The 14206-nt window shown below is 38.9% G+C and overlaps 1 long non-coding RNA gene across 2 annotated transcripts; it reads right to left on the reverse strand.

Annotated features, from left to right (window-relative positions):
• Window positions 1-202: 202 nt before the first annotated feature.
• On the reverse strand, window positions 203-13511 carry LOC140250338 (uncharacterized). Of its 2 annotated transcripts, none has more exons than XR_011903142.1 (3): window positions 13451-13511; window positions 12386-12493; window positions 203-2428 (listed from the first exon to the last, which is right to left on the reverse strand). It is a non-coding gene; the product is annotated as an uncharacterized lncRNA (long non-coding RNA). The 2 variants fall into 2 exon arrangements; XR_011903141.1 differs by lacking the exon at window positions 203-2428 and adding an exon at window positions 11279-11561.
• Between the last annotated feature and the right edge of the window lie 695 nt (window positions 13512-14206).

The raw sequence follows: 14206 nt of genomic DNA on the forward strand, positions 1-14206 counted from the left end.
AAAGTCCTTATAAACTGACATTTGATCAGAAAGAGATAAACGAAGTTTTCTATGAATGTCTACACTCTAATCTAATCTAATACAGCAAAAATCCATGGGAGTGTTGGTCATACTATGTCAAGACTTATTTACAGTGAACAGTCATATCCCCTCCTCTAAGATGACAGCAGTAGCTGGAGGGACTCAGGAATATTTGCTTGGGTTTAGCACTGCTCTCAGAGGGGTGCCGGCAGTGGGTGTCCTTTGTGTGACACCCAGCCTACTCTCCTGGCACAGTAGAGCACAGCATTAACAACTGGTTCAAACATTCAGTGATAGAAATACTACTTTAATGTATGAAGAGAGTTTGCTGGGGAAAAAAAAAAAAAACAAACCCAGAAACAAAAAACTAAGATTCCTCAGCATCATCACAAGTAAGTTGTGCTTTGACCTTCCTGAAATTGTTTTAACAGAACAAAATGAAGTTGTTTTTGGCAGACATACTTTCTAGACTTGTTTTTCCAATACCAAAATTTTGCAGTCAGACTACTTAGTGCACAGACAGAGCATAATGTTTACCAGTATTGAGGCAGTAGGATCAGAGCATGACAAATAAAACATACCATGGCTGGGAAGACAACAGCACATCATTACCTTAATTCTAGGCATTTTTGTTGTCTTCCACAGGAAAGATTTAAGGACATACACATGAACCTGCTGAACACCTACCATTAAGAAAGTATATACAGGGAGATGTTTGTTCGTTTTTAATTACTTTTCAAACAGATGCAACTCTTCCGGTGTTTTAATCACAAATGCATAAAGGAGCAGAACAATTTTGGTTCAAACCGGCAGGAGTATTTCAGGATGCCAGCACGCAGAAAATTGCTGCTAGTTGACAATGGTGCTTGTGTTTCTTAATAACTGATAAAATAGTTAATCTTACAAGCAGAAAGTCTTATTAAGTAGCCTTATATTTATGTTAAAATCTCCCCTAAAGGTATGCTCCGAGACAACTGAAGGAAGCAAAGTTCAGATTATATCACCACTCACTCCAGTTTCCTGTTGCAGAATAATAAAAAACAAATAACTTCAAAGCAAGTGATGCAGTTAAGGATTAAAACAATTTCTCATGTATTTTTAAACTCTCACACTTTCCCTTATTGAATGCCTGCTCGGTGCTTAGCAACTATGAGCTGTCTGAACTGCTCATTGCAGTTATTACCATCCAGTGAGAGGGAATTAACAAAACAAATAGAATTATACAGGAAGCTCATCAGCACCTCCCTTATTACATGAGGTAATAAAAACGACAAAAATAATTATTCAGGTAATCCCACATACCAACATGCAATTCAGGAAACGATGTTAGCATATACAGTTGCTGCTCTGAAAGTAATGCCTTCTGTTTTATTATGTTGGTGCCCAACGACAGAGGCAGATGCTGGTGGTAGTAGAAGTTGAAACTTCCTGTCAATATCCTGCTATATGTTGTTGCTGCATGACATAGCAATTTGACAAAATGGCCTCTGACATGGAAGTGCATAGGAAACAAAGGTGTGAAATTGAATTCTTCCATGTGGGTAAAAAATTGCACTCATTAACATTCATCAATGCTTGCTGAACCTTGATGGAGAGTAAACAGTAGACATAAGCACACTGAAGCAATGGGTGGTGTGCTTCAACAGTCGCAACAGCAACATGGAAAGCAAGCCATGCACTTGATGGCCGTGCAAAACTTTGGCGAGCATGGCATGCAGGCTCTAGTTCATCACTGCACTGATAAAAATGCATAGCTAATAGTGGTGACCATGTTAAAAAAAATACAACAAAATTCTCAGGTACAAAACACTATCAACATTACTGTGTTCTTTGTAACAGTTGTAGTTTCCATGGAAATAGAAGGCATTATTTACAGTGCAACCTATATTTGTGTGCAAATATATTCATGCATAAACATATACATGTCTATTCATATACACACTTCATTATTCAGGAGGAATGCATAAAGAACCTGAGTATATAATTATCACTTACATCCAGAACAAGTTTCAAAGTAAATGTAAACAAATATTACAAAAGTTACTTGGAACTGAAAACCTATTTTGCACAGCAATTAACTGCAGGATAATGAACTTATTATTTTACAGACCGTATTAAAGAAGACTAACTAAAAATTACAACCAAAGAGCAAAAGCAATTCAGTATTGCTATACAGCGAGCTAATAAAGGCAGCCTTCAGAAATCTGGAGCCAAGTCCAGTGAGGTGAGTAGAAAGAATCATGAACTCCTGCAGATCAAGATCTGAATACAGAGTGAAGGTGATGAAAATTTTTGAGTCACAATTGTTAGAATGTAACAGTAATAAATTTACTTGGAAGTATACCAGGAGCAGAAAGCCTCTTCAAGATTGCAAAGAGTCAGTTGAAATGCAAATACACACCTGAAACTGAAGTGAGTATAGAATAAGTTATGGAACAAGCTGGGGAAAACAAAAAAAAACCTAACTTAATGAAATTGCAATACCAGATGGTGTTCACCCAGGAGCTCAAAGGAACTCAAGGATGAAATAACTGAATTATCAAGGACAGTGTGCAGTCTCTCAATGCATTTGTACCTAAAAAATATGACAAATGTGACTTCGAGTTTTAAATAGCAGTTCCACTAGAGCTGCAGGCCTCTTCGTCTGGTGTTCATAGAAGGGAAGCTGACAGTACTTTTCATATATATATGTATATATATATATAAAATTATAACCATCTGAATGATCAATTCAGAGTTAACATGGTTCTAAGACAAACCAGGCCCTTGCAAACTTGCATTTGAAGAAAGTGAAGATTGCTATAAGATACTTGATACTTGATTTCACCAATGGCATTTTTATTGAACAGTTTGAAAAGAAGGCAATGATAACAAAAGATGAAGGTGTGAGCAATTATAATTTATCTGTTGAATGAAGCAAAAATAGAAGATCAAAAGTCAGTGATCATTTCTTGCAGGCCACTGTTCAGACCCAGGCCCATGCTTGTTCTCACTCTCATTAGTGGAGCTGAATAGCACAGGGAAAAATTTTTGTAAAGGGTCAACAGAAAATACAACAGAATTTGAGCTGAGTGTCTGGATAATAAAGGAGGATGGGAAACCCACTGTAGGTGATTAAGGAAACAAAAGAAAAAACACCATCCAGGCTTCACATACAAGTGTTAGCCCAAAGTAAGAATATCAGATAGAACTACATAAATGAAATAAAAAAAAACTCCATGAAAACAAAAGCACAGTAATTTTCAATGCTTAAACCTTATGTTTAGACACTGTTGGGTGACAGAACAAAATGAGACCATTGTTATGCCATGGTTCACCTGCATCATTGATGTCATGTGTAGTGAAGTTCCCCCAACACTCTTGGGACAATCTGAAGCACATTCAGAAGTGAGAAGCAAATATGTAGGTGAGACTTTTCTCACTCAGAAAAAGAGATGACTAAAATGTAATATGGTAGAGGTCTACATTGTCCAGGGACTCACAAACAAGATGAAAAAGGATGCTTGCTTGCCCTCTTTATCAAAAAGGAAAAAAAAAAAAAAAAAAAAAAAAAGGATAAAGGGAAGCATTAGAGCCTTTTGAAAGCAGGTCTAGAGAAAACAAGAGAATAAGGTTTATTATACAGCATTCCCTAAATCAGTAACGCTGTCCACTGGGAGACTACTTGTAGTCACTGCAGAAGTTGACAGTAAACCAGATGCCTCTTTATCCTGACCCTGCCTACAGTCTATCTTCTACTCTTATACTATGTTGAAGAGTTACAGCACCTCACTTCTAGACAGATATTTACAAAATATAGCTCAAGAACTGCTTATCTGGATTTCAGAATAAACATGGACTCTTTTACCACAACTGACAGATTTCAAGGAAGTAGGTACCATGGATCTGAATACTGACTCTACAAAAGCATGCACGTAACAGATGAAGAGACTTGAAGAGAAGGAGCTTGTGAAATCAAAGATAATTGTTTCAGTGTGCTTTGCTCTTGGCAGTAAGCTATCGGATTTCAGTAGCTAAATATCAGCACAGCTTCTGTCATTTCACTGCAGCTCTCCAGGAATACCCAGCAAAGTTTCTCAGAAAGGAAATACTGGTGCTGTCTGTCTCATTAATTAAATAACGCTTAGAATTTTCTGGTTCATGGAAATGATAGCATTAATGTTTGCTAGCATGGTCTAACCAAATTGCAATATACCAATAACTCATAGGTATGGTTCTGAATCAGAGATATTCCAGCGACCACTGGCAGTCCAATTTGTACATGGACATCCTGTTATGAAGTTGAGGGAAAACATAGGACTTTCCTGCATAAGAAAAAAAGGCAGGAGAGGTGCAAAAGCAGAAAGTAAAGAACTTCTCTTTAAATACTGTGATAATCCCTGTTGCTTAAACCCTTTGTTCCTTCCCTGCAAATGATCTGAGAAAAACAGAACATCAATCTCAGATTGCACCGTTGCAAGCCCTGAAATTGCATTTTTTCTTACCCCCATCACTGCAGTCATTAGAGTGTAGGAAGGGCTATGGGTATACAAAACAAGATCAATTTCACCCCCTTGGTACTACCCATAAAAGGCTAGAAAAGTGCAAATATTCCAGTATTTGCAGACATGAGGTGTTATTAAGGCATATTTCTAGAATCAATATCCATCTCACAAACATTTTCCATCTCCTGTTTTCCCTGGCATTTGAGATAGCATGCATAGCAGAACTCTAAAGTTACTGATGACAGTATGCAGCATACTTCTTTCCTGAAGGAATTTCTGGTTCCCCTTTTTCAGTTAGTTCCCCACATGGCAACAGACTTTCCTGAGACTACGTGCTGAGTAATACACATGCTGTGTATCCAAAGCTTGCAAGGCCAGAGGAAGGCTAGAAGCTGCCACCTACCCCAGACATGAGGTTAGTCAAACACTGGAATAGGCTTCTTAGCTAGGTGGCAGATGCTCAAATGCTTCTTGAACACTGATGGACATGGAACAACGCTCTCATTAGTGTTCTTTAGCTTTTGGTTGGCTCTGAAGAGCTCAGGAAGCTGGAGTAGGCAATTTCAAAGCATCCCTTTCAAACGAAGTATTCTATTCTATGATTCTATGATCCTGTCCTACCCAGTCTGCTCTTGGAAAGGATTGTACTTCTCTCTCTCTTAACCTGAGTCTTGATGCAGAGAAAAGAAACTGCCAAAGTGGAAGTGAAGATTAAGAAAGCATAGAAAATATAAAATTAGTTTTGAGTACATGTAAAGACTAGGCTTCTCCTATAAATACCCCTAAAGAAAAATAGCTCACCTCTGTATCAGCTGGATCAGTTTTGAAATGATTGAACATTCATTTTCTTTTAAGAGTGGATTTTTTTTTTTTTTTTAATAAAATATGTTGAGAGATTCTGGCATGCAAGTCATTCTACCATATTAACTTTACTGTAAAGTTAATGTGAAAAGACTGAAAAAACACAACTATGCTGAATGTTAGAATAAGAAAACTGCAGTTTCAGAAAAAGCAACGCCTTCAGTAAGTAGAATATAAAAATAAGGATGGAGAAGAAGCCATTGGGTTTTCACTCTCTGCAATATGAGTTTCAGCTAGATACAAACTCTCTTCTTCCACATGTGGAGGAGGTGCTTCATGACTCAAACCCTCTGAATACTATTGTAAATACAAACTCTCCTTACTGTATGATCTCCTGCAACATCACTTGGCTTCTTGAATATCTCAAAATTTCTACTCCTGTTACCTCTTCTCAGCACTTGCCAAGTGTTTAAAAACCAGAATGCTATTCCTTGCCCATGCTGTAGATCACAGCTATGGAACACTCATAGGATAATGGTCCCACTGCCTAGACAAGTAATAAGTATTGTTAGGCGGAGGAACCTGAGGATCTCTAGCTTATATTCATGAGGCACAGAACATAACTCGTGAAACATCTGGAAGAAGTCTAAGCCTTCTTAGAAGGGTGATTGTAATGCAAAGGAAAGCATAGCAATGACAGCATAGTAGCTAAAGTCCTAGGCTGCAGCAGGTGAGGATATGTGGCATCCATGAACACAGAAACAAAGGAACAAATCTGCTCACCTTTGGAAGGCAAGTATGCAGGATCTCCAGAGAGATACACTTGCCTCCAGCTCTTAAATGAGGTCTGGGCAGGGGTGGATCCTGGCTTCACCCCTTCCAGTCAATCAGGGTCTCTGTATGCACCTGAGCTCCCATGGACTGGCCCTGCCTTCCCATCTGCTGCTCAATTACTGTTTCAAGCCATGACTTGGCATTTCTGCTACAGGTGATAGTGACACATGATTATTATTTACTATTTCAGACACAACAGCCCCCATCCACATACTAAAACTGCATTCATATCCAGATTTAGCTGTTTGTATTAGATAGCTTTGGCTTTGTCTTCCAAAAGCTTTCTTGGCACAGCAGCATACATCTAGGTGCCTTTTCATTAAAGCAGCAAGAGTCTATTACCATATCTGTGTCACTGAGATTTTCTTTCTGCCAGTGAACAATCATTTCACATATCTCAGAACCATCATCCAGCCTTACAAAAAAGCATCTTCTTGCATGCATTCCACAGTTTTCTAAGGGAATAATTCAGCATAGGAAGGTCAAGCCATCACTTCTCTATAGGATCAATTCACTAGAATAATTATTTTCAGACAAAACACAGTTCATATTCATGTCAGCTGAGATCACTGTCAGAATTACAGCAGCTTCTCCTAGGATCTGCAGCCCTGCTGTGTGGGACGTGGTACAGAACAAATAAGACGGGGGAACACAGCATAAACATGGTCTCTGTAAGGTGCCAGAGGCAGGAGACTGAAAATAAACAGTGCATTTTTATTTCTGCCACCCAGGAACTCTTGAAGTACATGATTTTGAAATGTCATACTATTGGGCTTAAACTCACTAAAACAGAAAGAAAGAAGATATTAATGAGACAATTCACCTGCCTACACAAACAGGAATTCTGCCCAGTCTGGCCCAGTGCTATTAATGAAATTGGGACAGGAAAGACTGGAATGGCATATGGCTGACAGATGCAGTAATGTTAATTTGACAGTGCAGTATAAAAGAATCACTCAGTACATCATTATCAGTTCAGTATTCTCCAGCCTTTTCAGAGAGGTCTTCACTTCCGGTTCAGCTATCTAGAAGTTAACTTTCCATTAATGTACTACTTGTATGGGGCTTTTCAAATGTATTCTTCATATGTAGTTTTCTGTGCTCTACAACAAGAAATTTGAAAAGGACTTCAGGAAGTTACATAGCAGGTGTTCAGTTTTTAATCATTCTTGGTGGATGTTCTTCCTATTCCTAAAGATCTCCATAGCTAAGACAGTATTTCATTTTTTTCCTTTAGGTTTTCTTCCTAGTACTCAATCTCTAGCTTTGTAGTTCCAATTTAAGCTTACTGACCAAAACCACCAAATGATCTCAAAGACTTTTACTATGTATCTGAAGGCCAGAGATCAGATTCCTTCATTTTTCGTTAAAAAAAAAATTAAAAAATCCACCCCCAAAACAACAAAAACAACCTCTCTATGAAGAATTCAACTTGCACTCTTATTTTCAAGCTGAAACATTGATAGCAACATCCAGATAACAGCTTATGTTGAAATGATCTATTTCTCTGTCAACACAGTTTCCTACAGACCATGTTTCCCCAGTTAATTCACAATGATTTCACGTGAAATCACGCCAAAATCTCTTTTTTCTCAGGGCATCATCATACTGTCCAGTCAGAACCCTAACTCCACAGCTAACTTCACTGAAGCATTAAGTATTTAACTGCAGGCTATGGAAGACAGCCAATAGAACAACCTTTCAAATTCTTTCCTCTCCCTCCCCTCATTATTAAAATTTTTAGGCACGCTTTTCCTTTCTTGCTCCATATCTATGTTACAGTATGCATCTCCTGGAGGAATGCCCAGAAAGAACACGTAATAATAGTGCTGTTGGTTGTCAGGGTACAACTAAACAGGTCCACCTCACTTTTCAGGCAATGCCTTTCAATTCAGTCTTGTCTCCTCTTTCACATTATTTAAGTTAGTACTCGACTTTCAATGCCAAGTGAGCAACACCTTGAATTCTGAGTCATCTGGCAAGGACACTGTCTCCAAAACAGTAAGCTCAAAGTATTATTCTCTCCATTTTTCTATTTTTCCATCCCTTTAAATGTGGATGGTTATGCAAGAGAGAAAATAATCAACTCTTCAGTTCAGATATGAATATGCTGTATTAATTTTGGTTTTTTAGAAAAGCATAACCTGTATCCTTTAGTAATACATAGGTTTTCTGCTTAGTAGGTCATACTCATTCTGGAATATTATATTACAGCAATTTGAAAACACAGGAAACGGAAGTTCAGTACCCGGACACAAGTCCAATCTCAGTTCAGGACAGCTTAAATCACCTGAAATATTCACCAAAAACAGATTTGTCATTTGAAGCTAAACCACCTGGATGTACTTGCTTCAGTGGCAACCAATATACACATTTAACAATACATGTATATAAAAGACACTACTATAGGTTAATTTTTACCTCTGCTTCAAAACACAGGCGCTAATCAGACACTTAGCTGTGTTTAGATTAAATGACAGGTGTATCCATCTGGAATCATACCTGTAAATAGCTAAGATGGGATTTTGCAAGATTTTTACTTTCTATAACTAGAAACACTTGAAAGCAGAGTCAGAGTTTTCGTGTCCTCAGTATCCTGGGGGGAAACAGATGAGCCCCTGTACATTATATAGAGCACAGTGAAATTCAAACAAACAAACTCCGGTGGCGCAGCGGTAGAATTCCCGTTTGCAACACCAGGGGGCCCGGGTTCGAATCCCCTCCTGTGGAGCAGGGGGTAGAAGTGCCGCTCTGCTACACAGAGGGCTCGAATCCCGGGAGTTGGACTCGATGATCTCTAAGGTCCCTTCCAACTCGCACAATACTATGATGAAACGAAAAATACAAAGGGACTTGTCTCTTGAAGATTCTCTCATTCTGATTTGAGCCTGCTCTCATACAAGTAAATCCCACACATGTGGGCATGCAGTAGTTTAGAAACACATACCTCTTAGGTAAAGTTCCCATACCAGGTTTTTACTGAATACCATGTCAGCTTTCTTAAGTTGACCACAGAAACAAGGCCTCTGCACTACAATTTCTTGCGTGGCCGCACAATGCCATGGTACCTTATGCAAATCCCAGTGATGAGAGACTTTTTTTCCACTAGTGATGCATCTAGCCTTTCTCAATTAGGCTATCCAACTGTGTGACCTTATAGCAAACAGGAGGGAGCTTGCAGAGTGCTCTCAGAGCCTTCTTCATGCACTGGTTTAGATTGCAGAGGGATGGGTCAGGTTTTGCTCCTGTTAGGCTCCCCATGCTGAAGAACAATTTTTCTGACCATTGCTCACATTTTGGCAACAACAGAGAGAACACAACTGGAGCTAATGTCTAAATCTGAAGAACAGCCTTGAAGGGATTTTCTTGTTTTGCCTTCCACACAGCAAAACAGATTAACTCTAGTCTGAGCCTGACAATTTACATTAACATGTCATTTATCTACATACCATGAAAAAAATGTTCCCAAAGTTAGAAAAGGGCCATGTTTGGAGTCACTAGTTTCCAAGCCTGGAGATGAATCAGCAGTTTTGATATTATATAGACAGACACACCATCCAAGCACTGCAGCAAAATGTGGCTCGTGACAGCTCCCCCCTGCTTGCTTTTCTGAGGGAGAACACCATGAGCCAAGCTTTTGTCTCAAAACAGTCCTGGGGCATTTCAGTGGAAGTGATTCAGGATCACGCATCCTTAGTCTCAGGTTTGCAAAAAATCTGATGATACGAGACTGGCTGAAAGAGAACATCTGTGAACCAGCATCCCTGGGAAAGAGTCTGAAAAATCACAAAACAACACAAATACTTCCATGAGAGATCTTGGAAAGGCTCTTACCAAAAATCCTCTGGAAGGCTCTCCCTGGACAATCCTTAAGAGGACACAGTCCTCTACTTTACCTGGTTCCAAATAATATTTTTCTTTTAAGTTCCTACCAGACATGTTGACAGAATGAGATATATTCCACATTAAGTCTATAAATGGGATATCTGAGTTTAAGCAGAGACTCAATGAGAGTTATCTCTGGAGACCTCAGAACTTGTTATATTTCTTTTACATGTCTTGGGCCTGGGCATTCACACCTCACACAAGTAGACATGTCCTACAGCTATGCTGTGTTCCTGAACCCTACCAGAAACGCTTGCTCCACTGAGAGACAACAGTCTTGGCTGTAGGCAGCACAGCCTACTAGAGACATATGAAGAAAACAGCAAAATCTAATTGAAAAGCATAGACCCTGTTCAAGACCTTCCTTGAGAATGCTTAGGCAGGCACCGCTCAGTGTAGAGAGCCTCTACAGCTCAGGAACTAAGTCCCCATTTGCTACCTCCTACATTCAGAAGCTTTGTCTTGAGTTCACGTATAATCATTCTTACAGATGCCGTCTTCTACCCTCTTTAAATATGAGGAAGGAAGAGAAGGCAAGATGACAGGAAGACTCACTTTTAAACTAGCTAGCTTTGACCATGGATCATTCACACTATCCCAGAGATATCTGAAACAGTCTAAGTGTACCCAATAACCTGTCCCATCTCTTTATGCCCTTTAAGTAACAGTCCAGAAATTAGTTGAAGGAAAATTGTACATATTTTTAACTGAAGAAATGCAACCATTCACTTGGCTTTTCATTCAGATATTCACTCTCCACTCCATAAACAGGCAGCTATGATAAAAGACTAAGTAACTGGCTGAGTTGGATGCTACCAACAAAACCTCCAGCAAGTCTAAAAACCAAGTATAGGAAGAAGAGTGGTACAAATTGAGTTGTTTCCAAATTCATAGTTCTCCAGGAGGTAGCAAATAGCTAGCACACACTAAGGTCATGCTTCTGCCCAACACCTCCCTTGAACATTCTCCAAGAGCCACTGAAAGATTTAAGCATTATTGTCTTCCAATTCTCATTCAAATTAACCCAGAAATACCAGGATATATAATAGTACTTTGTTGTATGTAAGTTTCCGGTTTGTTGTTGTTGGTTTTTTTGCCGTGTGGTATTGTTTTGTTGTTTCCCTCCCCCCCCTTCCCATGCTGGATTGTGATCATTTCTTTTATGCACAAGACAGATTGCATTTATTTCAACAAGAATACTGTACTTCTAAAATTAGGTAGGAATACAAAATCCCCAAAATAGACTTTGACTGAATAAGATGTTTAAAATGAATTTTGAATCTCTGTTCACTGAAAGAGAAGATAGAGATGTTGAGTATTTAAATATGTAATTGCCTAAGGGCACATGAAGGAAACCATGCAAGTGACTTGTTTTCAAATGATTTTTGCAGGTCTTCAACCTTGCAGCTCTTACTGAACATATGTTCAGCATGTTACACAGCAGCGCTCCTCATGTAATTCAGTAATCTTCAGAGATCTCTCTCACCAGTTCCCACTCTTTAATACTGCGGACACGGTCTTCTTTCATTAACTCAGCTAGACATTAAACATTACAAGGAAGTGAATGTGAAAAAACATATATATATATAATATATATATTAGGTTGGGGGTATTGAGCCTATAATCATAGAATTGCCAAGGTTGGAAAAGACCTAAAAGATCATCCAGACCAACCATTCACCTATTACTAATAGCTCCCACTAAACCATGTGTCTCAACACAACATCCAGTCTTTCCTTGAACACCCCCAGGGTCAGTGACTTCACCACCCACCTGGGCAGTCCATTCCAGTGATATATATAAAGTATTATAAGATATATATATATAATATATAAATATATATATATCTAAGAATTATAAGATATATATAATATATAAGTAATATAAGTATTAATAGAAGCTTGCTATGTAATTGGATTTCTGTTGTGTATTTCAGCCTAGTCTGAGTTACCAGTTTCCATCACTGTCCATCTCAGACTTAATGACAGAGTAAATACTGACCATCACAGAGTTAGGACAGATAACAAGAAAACAACTATTTTATTTTGCAGGCAGATAGAGAATATAGCTTATGCTTCCTTCGTATTTTCAAAGGCCTTTTTCTAGTCTTTTTGATCTAATAAATTTCATATCTGTTGAACAATTTAACTGCAGAATCTAAGAAAACCAAGAGCCTAAAGCATAACATTAACTCAACCATTATAACAGTGCCTATTTAATTTCATCTTTAAAGAAAAGAAAAAGCAGCCTACAATGTGTTTGCAAACTAGAGAAAACTGTGACCACCATGGTAACACAATAGTTTATAAATAGGCTGTTATTTTTAGAGCTCTGTGTTTTTTAATTGCCAATAAACTTACCCTGTTGTGAGTGCTTTGTGAAGACTCCAGTGAAAGCATGCACTCTCCAGAATTCCACAGGGCATAGAGACTGTATGTGATGTCTTCTGGAGGAGACGCTGACAACAACTGACAGAAAGAAAAACAGCCCAATAAAGATATTCTTAAACGAAAAAAGAAAGGAAGGGGGAGCCCTATTAGCTCTCCCCACCTAGCTCAGTAATGGCTCACAGGTGTGAGGAGATAAGGGCATCTCTCAGATCTCAGCCTTAGACTGAATTTCAAATTGCCTCCAGTGCAGTCTGAATCTCTACAAATTTATGTGGGCTAAAGTGAATTCAAGTCAGATGGAAGCAATCCTTATGAAAATCACTAGAAAACAGCTTTTCTCTTCACTAAGCATAAACCTCATTCCTGCAGTATGTGGCCTCAAATAGTTGTTAGATACTTTTCACTTTAACAACAGTGAATCTAAGACAAAAGGTGCCTGCACATCTGCGAGCCTATTCAGTCTTAAGGGGCAGACTGAAGTGTCTGATGTCACAATTGTAATAACAACAGCACCAACAAAGCATCGACAAGTGGAATTTGTTAGCAGACGTTTCGCCAGACCTTTAGGAGGAAAAGCAACATTAATGAAGACAGATAAAATTTTCTAGAGAATTACTAAATATAATGTGTTGTTTCTTTCAGCCCTGGTGCCAAGCAAGTAAGTACTTAAGACTGAACCACAGCAGTTTTTTCAGAGTCAGTGTTTCTTCTTTGTGAATAAATGGCAGCTGCTAAGCACCCTGTGGCCTTTCCTTGTTTGTTGACCCTAGGCATAGTTTCAGGTCCCCCTGCTATACCTCTCACAACCCTTATCATTTCTCTCCATTCTTGCTGCCCCCAAAACAGTCAACATGAGGCTACACATTGGCTTTTCAAATGCTTCCAGATTTTTTTCTGCTAGTATGTCTCCTCTTGTTTCTGTGTGCAACAACTGGACAGATCTACACAACAGGAAAGGCATAACAACTGAGCATGGTATCAGAAGGACCTGCCTGATAGAAAGGTACTCTAAAGGAAGGGAATAAGATTGCTCACCTAAATCAGAAGATCCCAGAGGAAAGTTTCATCAAGGGGGATCTCCAGAAAGAAATCCAACCACAATCACAGTCAGCCCTTAAATGAGGTCTAAGAGAGGTGCAGCCAGGCTCCACTGCTTCCAATCACACAGCTGAATTACCTTCATCTGTGCTCCCAGGGCTGGCCGGGTCCCTTCCCCAGGTGCTCAATCAGTGTTTCAGGATATGACTCAGCAGTTACTATACAACAAGTATTTCTCTTTGTTTTCTAAAATTATTTAGCTTTACCTCAACTACCCCATTTTGACCTATTTGAGTGATTTGATATCCAAGTTTTTTAGTTGTTATTCTACTGGAATTGAATCACTTCCTTGGTTTGCATGACTAAGATTTATTTGTATGCATTTGGTGCTGTAGTGCCCATCTAGCCTCTTCATCAGTGTTCATAATCTCCAAGATGAACTCAATACGTCCCACACAACAATATCCTTGAAAGCATCAAATTTCCAGCAGAGGAGAAGTCCCTGTCCAAAAGTCTGACTATTCCCTTAAATTACTCATTTATATACTCCTTATTTTCCAGCAGAGGTACTCAGCATGAAAACAAGTACTTCTCTCAGGAACTTGTCCAGTCCCATAAGGCTAGATCTGTCTCAAGCACTTTCTTTGGTTTGATACATGAGGCAGGGTGCCAACGTCTAGTTTTTGGCCAAGGACATTTCACAAGAAAACGAGCGGCAACACAGAATTTATTCAAAGTGGTAGCAAGTTTTGC

Source organism: Excalfactoria chinensis, chromosome 3 (assembly GCF_039878825.1).
Source record: "Excalfactoria chinensis isolate bCotChi1 chromosome 3, bCotChi1.hap2, whole genome shotgun sequence".
NCBI classification, from domain to species: domain Eukaryota; kingdom Metazoa; phylum Chordata; class Aves; order Galliformes; family Phasianidae; genus Excalfactoria; species Excalfactoria chinensis.